Consider the following 9,296-nt stretch of genomic DNA (forward strand, 5'->3'; position numbering starts at 1 on the left):
GATGTAATGCAACTGCCTTGCCTTATTCTGAATCAGCTTCTCCCTATCAAATCCGTCGCTTCTTATCATATATTACACAAGATTTTGCAGTCAGCAATTCAAGAGACAAAAAAAGAAAAAAAAAAACCCGGCTGACACATTTTAAGTAACCTACTTTTTAAAAAAATGGCTTGCTGAATAAAGTCATAATGAGCTGAGTTCATACATTGGGTTAAATTATAAGCAATGTGATTAGAGTTACACAAAATCTTAGAACTGAACAAGTTAAAAGGGAGCGCTCAACCTACGACCGTAATGGAACCTGCCCGATGGTCATATGTCATAATAGTCATAAAGCAAGCCACCCAGGTGACCGTCCTGATTTTATGACCTTTTTTTTGAAGCGGTTGTTAAATGAATGCTGCAGTTGAGCAAACCCGTTGTTTACTATGAGGTGTTTTTTTTTTTTTGCTGAAAACTAGAAATAAACTCTGATTTTCATCGAAAATGTCGTAAATTGCAGGCATAAGAAGGTAGGGTGTTTTTCCCATGACACAATCATGGCGGGTTTTGTGGACTTCAACTCCCAGAATTCTCCAGCCAGCAAAGAAATAATAATAAAAAATATAGTGCCAGAATTTGAATTCGGAATCATTTTTTTTTAACGACAGGAACATTGGAGTTCCCTTCACAGATGGGGGCCAGCATGTTTTGGGATTAAGATAAGCAGATGCTCACTGCAAATAGGTCTGATCCCTCAATGAGGTCTGGTAGAATCAAAATTTTCATTTTAGACCTTTACTTTGGAGAAGGCATTCAGAGATTTCTCGATTTGGTCTCAGTCCACGTTCCTCCCTCTTACAGAGAAAAAACAAGAAGCAGAGCAGGGGGGGAAATGTAAATCTAAGGGTGGGTGGGTGAGAGAAAGAGAAAGGAAAAATATGCCACAGGTATCTTGTCTCTGAATTCAAGAACATTTTTTAAAAAGGGTGAGAAAGGACTGCCTTGGTTTCAACCTTATCTCAATACAAGTCTTGCCTATTTATTTATTTGTTATTTGTTTGTTCAATATTCCACCCATCTCACTGATAAGGCAATTCTACCTGAAAGTGCCAGGCCATGGAGCCCTCCATCTTACAACTGAGGGACAAAAACCAGCCAGCCAATGACACATTTTCTTCTACACGTAGCCCTCGACGTACGACCCCATTTGAAGTAGCAACTACAGTCGTAAGTCATGGCAGTCATTAAGCAGGTCACCATGTGACCATGCCCAATTTTATGATCTTTTCTGTGGCAGTCATTAAGCAAACGTCACGGCTGTTAGGAGAATCTATTTTCCCCAAGGGGCACGCTTTGCTAGAAACTGGAAATAAACACCAGAAGCCAACAAAAGAAAGCCAAAAATGGTGGTCGTATGAGCGCAGGACACTGCAAACGGCCATAAATGCAAGCCAGTTGCCAAATGACCAAAAGGCAATCCACACGACCACAGAGGAAGATTGTGGTCATCAGAACTTCAAATATGGGTCATAAATAACTCTGGAGAGAGCTGAACTCTTCCTAGGTGAGTGGTTATTAAGAGGGGGCGTCTAGTATATCTGACTGTAATCGGTCAATATATATTTTTTAAAAATAATAGTTCCAAATCATTTGAATGCCAAATGTTGTTGTTCTTGTTAGCTGCGAAGTCGTGTTCAACCCATCGCGACCCTATGGACAACGTTCCTCCAGGCCTTCCTGTCCTCTACCACCTTCTGGAGTCCATTTAAGCTCACGCCTACTGCTTCAGTGACTCCATCCAGCCACCTCATTCTCTGTCGTCCCCTTCTTCTATTGCCCTCAACCTTTCCCAGCATTAGGCTCTTCTCCAGTGAGTCCTTCCTTCTCATTAGGTGGCCAAAGTATTTGAGTTTCTGAAGCACAAGATGAGGTGATGGCCGACGAAGCTGCTGGGGGCGCCGTTCAAACTGTGTTGTTGTTGTTGTTAGCTGCGAAGTCGTGTCCGACCCATCGCGACCCTATGGACAACATTCCTCCAGGCCTTCCTGTCCTCTACCATCTTCTGGAGTCCATTTAAGCTCACGCCTACTGCTTCAGTGACTCCATCCAGCCACCTCATTCTCTGTCGTCCCCTTCTTCTATTGCCCTCAACCTTTCCCAGCATTAGGCTCTTCTCCAGTGAGTCCTTCCTTCTCATTAGGTGGCCAAAGTATTTGAGTTTCAACTTCAGGATCTGGCCTTCTAAAGAGCAGTCAGGGTTGATCTCCTCTAGGACTGACCGGTTTGATCGCCTTGCAGTCCGAGGGACTCGCAGGAGTCTTCTCCAGCACCACAGAATGCCAAATAGGAATCCAAAAAAAGAATCAAAGAAAATGTCAACAGATTTGCAGAATACAAAATAATAACAGTCGGAAGAGGCCTTAAAGGTCTTCTAGTCTAACCCCCCTGCTCAGGCGGGAGACAAATGGCTGTCCAAACTCTTCTTTAAAACCTCCAGTGATGGAGCGCCCAAAATGTCTAGAGGCAAGCTTTCACTGATTAATTGTTTTCATTGACAGGAAATTTCTCCTTAGTTCTGAGTTGCTTCCCTCCTTGATTCGTTTCCATCCACTGCTTCTTGTCCTGCCTTCAGGGGCTTTGGGGAATAGGTTAACCCCCCTCTTTTTTGAGGGTGCCCCTCAAATAGTGGAAGACTGCAATCATGTCATCCCTAGTCCTTCTTTTCATAAAAATAGACATACCCAATTCCTGCAGCTGTTCTTCGTATGTTTTAGCCTCCAGTCCCCCGATCATCTTTGTTGCTCTGCACTCTTTCCAGAGTCTCGACATCTTTTTAATATCGTGCATCCAAAACTGGATGCAGTATTCCAAGTGTGGCTTTACCAAGGTGTTATAAAGTGCTACTAACTCTTCACGTGATCTTGATTCTATCCCTCGCTTAATGTAGCCTAGGACTGTGTTGGCTTTTATAGCAGCTGCAGCACAGCGCTGGCTCATATATAAGTGACTGTCCACTACTGCTTCCATGTTTTTTATCAAGAAAAAAAGTATGGGTTTATTTATTCATCAGGTGTCAAACTGAGGTTGTATTTATTTATTTTTAAGCCACCTTTTGCAGAAGCAGCGACTCTTTTCAAACACCTTAAAATCTTATTGGCAAGGCTGGGAAAAATAATTCCTGGATATCTAACCTCATTTTTAAGGAGGGGGCAGGAAGCGAAGCAAAAATCCTTGGCATCTAAATTTTTCCTAGTCCTACCTTACAAGCTCTTTCCTGAATCAGCACAGTGACTTACTGTTGCATCCTCTCTCCTGTTATAAAGCTTCCACTGTAAAAGCAAAACTGAAAATTATATATCAGATTGGGAGTTGCCAGAATTTTTTTTTTTAATGTCTGCAAACCCACACCAAGCCCGTAGTAAATGCCAGAAAGCAAACATATTTCTGGAAACACACGAAGGGTGGTACCCTGGCTTTGAATTTATGCAACTCCCTTCATACATAGTTAAAAAAATAATAGGTGTGGTAAACCAACATACTTTGGAAACCAAAAAGCACTCTCTATCATATGATAATGCAGAAATTATCTGAAGAATGGCCCCCCAAAGCCTGAAACGGCATTGCTGAGGAAACAAATGCACTATTTTTAAAGAAAGAGCAGAGAGAGTAAACGAGGGGAGGAAAACAGAACATGAGAAAGAAGGAAGAGGAAAAAAAAACAAAAGCAGAGCAAATAATTTCTTGCAACTGGCTGATGAAATAATGAGTGGATCACAAGAAGCTCAGAGGATAATAAATCTATTAACATCGTAAGGATAAATCTGTCAGTATTTACATATATAATTCTTCAATACAGGTAGTCCTCGACTTTCACCCACAACCGAGCCCAAAATTTCTGTTGTTAAGCGAGACATTTGTTAAGTGAGTTTTGCCCCATTGTATGACCTTTTTTGCCGCAGTTGTTAAGTGAATCATTGCAGTTGATAAATTAGTAATCTGGTTGTTAAATGAATCTGGCTTTCCCTTTGACTTCGCTTGTCAGAAGGGGATCCCATGATCCGGGACACTGCAACCGTCATAAATATGAACCAGTTGCCAAGCATCTGAATTTTTGATCACGTGATCGTGGGGGCGCTGCAAAGGTCGTAACGGTGAAAAAGGGTCATAAGTCACTTTTTTCGGTGCTGTTGTAACTTTGAATGGTCACTAAATGAACTGTTGTAACTCGAGGATTACCTGGACAGTATATTAAAAAAAATAAGAAGAAAAATAAAAAACTAGAGAAAAAAATTAAATTTTGTCCTCTGACATTCTTTCTATCGAGTAATTGCCATCTTACTCTTTGTGTTCCCTAATTGACCCTTTTGATCCCCAAATTTATTTATTTATTTATTCATTGATTCTCTGTCTTTATTATTTTTATGACTAACTCAAGGCAGCCAACATCTCTAACATGTTTTCCCCCTCCAAAAATTCTAAAATTATCAATTCAAGGTTGTTGTTGTTTCTTTGCCTTTCAGCAAAAAGTCTATACAACCCATCCAGTCTTTTCAAAAAGTCTTCATTATTTTTTTTCCCCTGACCAAACCGACCATCTCCGCCATTTCCATGAGTTCCATCAATGCTATAATAATCCATTCTTTCTGGGTGTTTCTCCATCTTTTTGCATACAATAATTTTACTGTCATTCCCATTATAATAATTCTGTCATCTCAAGGACTGTTGGTAGTCTTTCCAATACTTTTCATAGCTATTTCCTTTACCAGACATTTCTTCAACAAAATCAGCCCCCCCCCAAAAAAAAACACAAACAACCCCTGTCTTTTATGGACAGAAAAGAAATTGGCTATATTTTGGCAAAGCCAAAAGTATTTTAAGCATAGAATTTGGATTTGGTTTCCAATGGAAAAAGAAAAGTGTGCTCATATTCGCTGGGGTTAGAGTATCTTTACACCCAGTTGAATTGAGTTAGTGCCAGGAGTATAACCAGCCAGGAGAAAATTGTTAACCCTTTACTTTCCTTAGTGCCCCAGAGTGGGCTAAATTCGATAGCCATGGTTTTAAAGATGGTAGCTTTTCCTCTAAAAAGAGGTTACAGATAATCTTCCAGTTATGACCATAATGGAGACTGTAAGTCATAAAGGTCATAAAACAAGTCAGTCACATGACCAACCCAATTTTAGGGGGAGGGGTTTTTTGCACCTGTCGCAAAGGAAATGCTGCAGTTATGAAGGGTGGTTAAGTGAACCGCTGCAGTCATTAAGCAAATCCATGGTTGATGAAAACCGGAAGTGTCATTTTTTTTGGCAAAGCCAGCATAAGTATGGTCAGGTGATCGCAGGACACTGAAAACGGCCATAAATGCACACGTATGCAGAGAGAAATGAAATCTTGTTATGTGAGTTAGGAGCAATCGCCTCAGAGGACTGCTGTTTTACTTCCGAGTCAAAAAATTTCCCCGCTTGTGCAAATTTGTAACTGCATTTTAGAACAGGGGTCTTCAAACTTGGCCCTGTGGACTTCAACTCCCAGAATTATTCTGGGAGCTGAAGTCCAAAAGTCATAAAAGGGCCAAGTTTGAAGACCCCTGCTCTAGATGTTCAGTTGGTGAAAACAGGCAAAGTTGTACTTTTTACCCAAGCAAGGAACGCTGTGAACTGGACTGCCTGTTTTCAAACAACACTACTATCCAAAAGGACGCATTTCTCTTATGTGAGGAATTCTGCAATTCTCAAAAACGTGGGGGTATGTCTCTGTACCAACTGTAATTTGAATATCCTGGTTTATTTTTCCCCCCAGGAACATAGGGAAAACACATTCCTCAAAGTATCCTCAGTCTAGAACGGGTAAACATTAACTAAGTAGATGCAAACCCACAAATATATCACACACCGAAAGATCCTGTGGACTAAGTTGATGGATCGGGCCTAGAGCCATTTTGGTGCAATGTTTCTTGACTTTGGCAACTTTTAAGATGTATGGACTTCAACTCCCAGAATTCCCCAGCCAGACATGCTTTGCCAAAAATCTCAGTGACAAAAAAATAGGGAGACACCTCACAACACTGTGATACAACCCTGTCTCTTCCTATCTGCCTCCTGACATCAGATATAAATCTTATGGTTTGTGTTGTGGGCTTGTCACTGTCTTCCCATCTCACCCCATGATCCAATCCGATCTCTTTTAAGCCTCCTGAGTCAGTAGCTATTATGATGTCTGGTGGCAATGAGTTCCACAGGGGAACAATGAGCACTCTGAGGAACATTTCTTCAAAATGAGGGTTTGTGCTAACTAACCCTGAAGGCTGAATCTACACTTTGAACTTCTGACACGCAAGTCATACATACTCATTTGCTCACCCCAGGAACAGAGGCACAAGGGCCTATCACTCAGGACCAATCTTTCTTCAATCCCATCTGCCTCACAGAGATATCAAGTAGAATCCAGACAAGCTAGGATTACGGATAGAATTGCAATAGATAAAAGAGTGTGAGAACCATCTCATTTTGAATCAGTCTAACTAAAGGTAGTTCTCGACTTACAACCGTTCGTTCAGCAAACTGTTCAAAGTTGCAAGGACACTGAAAAAAGTGACATACAACTGGTCCTCGCACTTATGACCCTGGCAGCATCCCCATGGTCTACATGATCAAAATTTGGGTGCTTGTCTTTACGACGGTGGTAGCACCGTTTGTGACCTTCCCAGCCGGCTCCCGACAAAGTCAATGGGGGAAGCTGGATTCGCTTAACGATGGCATGATTCACTTAAAAACTGCAGTGATTTACTTAACCACCATGGTGGTAAAATCGGCCATCGCTCATTTAACAGCTGCCTTGCTTAGCAACGGAAATTTTGATCCTAACTGTGTCCAGGACTGCTTGTAGCGTACCAGAAAAGCAGAATTGAACTATTATACGATTGGCAGTTTCATTTGATCCTTCCTTGGTTGGTAAAAAAGTACTGTGGGTTTGTCAGCACGATCTGCCCAGAGAATATAAAGCAATCCCCTTGCCCTCGAGTAACCAGGTTTGCAAAAACACCAAGAACAAAACACAGAGAAGCATCTTTTTTTTTTTTTAGGTAACTCTCTTTCCTGTGTGGTCAGCCTTCGACTTTGCTGTTTGAGCCACCAGTAAAATCAATAGGACACAAAGAAATGCTTGTTTTGATGAACAGAGGGCAAAATTGAACAAATCTGGTTTCTTTGTCTATGAATCCAAACTTCCCTGTGGGAAGGAAGCAGTGGAGGAATGGCGAATGACATTTCTAAAAAAGGAATTATTAGTTTCTTAATGTTATTTATATAAATAGCAATGGGAGTCACAGCTGCCAGATCTTGAGCTGGTGCTGGCCTTCATATGCATTGAGTTCTTCTGAAGAACTATTATTTTTGTTGTGTTGTTGTTATTGATAATCTGGGACTAAATTCACATCTAACACTGGTGCGAGTTTGATAATCCAAGTCCTAACCAAAGATTAAGAATGGCTCAGATAGTATTTGAGAATATAGGTAGGTCCTAGCAAGGTGTGGGTTTTTGTTTTTGTTTTTTTGTAAAAATAGGGTGTTCCAAGTCCAATAAATTCGAAATTTCCAAATATTGAGGGAATCCTTTAGGTATTGCTCCGAGGGATCCAATCACAGTTGGATTATTATTATTCTGAATTTATTAGCTGTCCAACTCCAGTGTCAATACCAGCTCAGTTTGGGGACTTTATCTTCACCATAACCTTTATGGATCAGTAGGATTCCACACATTTTAAAGGGGTGTCATTAAATTATTATTATCGTCATTGTTATGTTATTCCTAAATTTAACGGAGTGCTGTTGGAGCATGCCACTGAGTTTCCAAACTAATCTACGATAGAAGAGAGTCAGTAAAAGGAGTGAGAAAAGGAGGCAGCTGGTTAAAATAATGAATTCATTGACAGAGGCTACTTTCATCAAATCTATCCTCGTGTAGCAGATTATGTCTAAAAAAACAAACAAACTCATGGAATAAACACCACGCAGTGAAGAACGGGATGCCGAGAAGCAACGGATAGATGGGTCTTAGCAGGGCTTTTTTTTGTCATAAAACGCTCAGAACGGAGTTCCGGCACCTTTTTTTGGATGGAACCTTGTAGGGTAGGCAAGGCGGGTTGTATGACATGTGTGAGTTCTGGCACCTTTTTGTTTTACAAAAAAAGCACTGGATAGATAGATAGATAGATAGATAGATAGATAGATAGATAGATAGATAGATAGATAGATAGATAGATAGATAGATAGATAGATAGATACAGGGCTTTTTTTCTCATAGAACGCTCAGAACGGAGTTCCGGCACCTTTTTTTGGATGGAACCTTGTAGGGTAGGCAAGGCAGGTTGTATAACATGTGTGAGTTCCGGCACCTTTTTCTTTGACAAAAAAAAAGCCCTGGGTCTTAGCCCTTCCCCCGAAGCTAGAATCAACCTTTTGATTATCCACGCGGGATAAGGAATAAGAGGGAAAAATGTAAACACTCAGAAAAGAGCAACCGAACCAAGGTCCCGCCGGGCTGACCTCGTCCGTCAAGACAAGTTACTAGTCCTCAAGGTAGCGCCGGCCCCCGTCCCTCCAACCCAGGGAAGTCTCCGCTGCGCCCCCAACTCGCTCCCACGCTAACCGTTCGAAACCCCACTCCCCAAACGCCTTTCCCGGGGAAAGTTGGTCCCGAGGATCGCGGCTCAAAGGGGTTGGGGATCGCGCGGCTCCCCCACGAGGCGGCAGGATCGGGACACGCCCGCGGGGAAGACGCCCTTCGTCCTCCCCGTTCCACGACCCGCGCAGCGCGGCGAGCGCTTACCTGGGAAAGGCGAGCTTTGACCCGCGTGGAAAAACAACCACAACAACAACAACACCTCAGCGCGGAGTTCGCGTGTCTCGGAGCAAGGCGGGGGAGAGAGAGAGGTGCCGGGCGGCCGCCTCCCTCGCGGGACCCCCGGACAGGTCGCGGCTCCCTGGGCGAGCAGGTGCGATCAGCCAAGCAGGCGAAGCGACACTGGGCAGGGAGAAGGCGGCGTCGCTCTGCCTGGTCTGGCCGGGACGGGGCGGGACTCCTACAGAGACTCTCGCCGCCCTCCCCACGCGGTCATCCCGCCCACTGACCGCCGCTGCCTCGCCGCTCTGTCTATGGCAGGGGTAGGCAACCTCGGCTCTTTTATGACTCGTGGACTTCAACTCCCAGAATTCCTGAGCCAGCTATGCTGACTCAGGAATTCTGGGAGTTGAAGTCCACGAGTCATAAAAGAGCCGAGGTTGCCTACCCCTGGTCTATGGGGTCTTCAAACTAGG

General features: G+C 42.9%; 1 protein-coding gene across 1 annotated transcript in view; it reads right to left on the minus strand.

Moving 5' to 3' along the window:
* PROSER2 (proline and serine rich 2) overlaps positions 1–9,027 on the minus strand; it is a 32,806-nt gene extending 23,779 nt beyond the window's left edge. Inside the window, exon 1 of the mRNA XM_081331844.1 lies at positions 8,809–9,027. The gene's annotated coding sequence lies outside the window, so the exon portion shown is untranslated. The remainder of the gene's footprint in view (positions 1–8,808) is intronic.
* Between the last annotated feature and the right edge of the window lie 269 nt (positions 9,028–9,296).

This window comes from Vipera berus, assembly GCF_964194415.1.
Source record: "Vipera berus genome assembly, chromosome: 6".
Lineage (NCBI taxonomy): Eukaryota > Metazoa > Chordata > Lepidosauria > Squamata > Viperidae > Vipera > Vipera berus.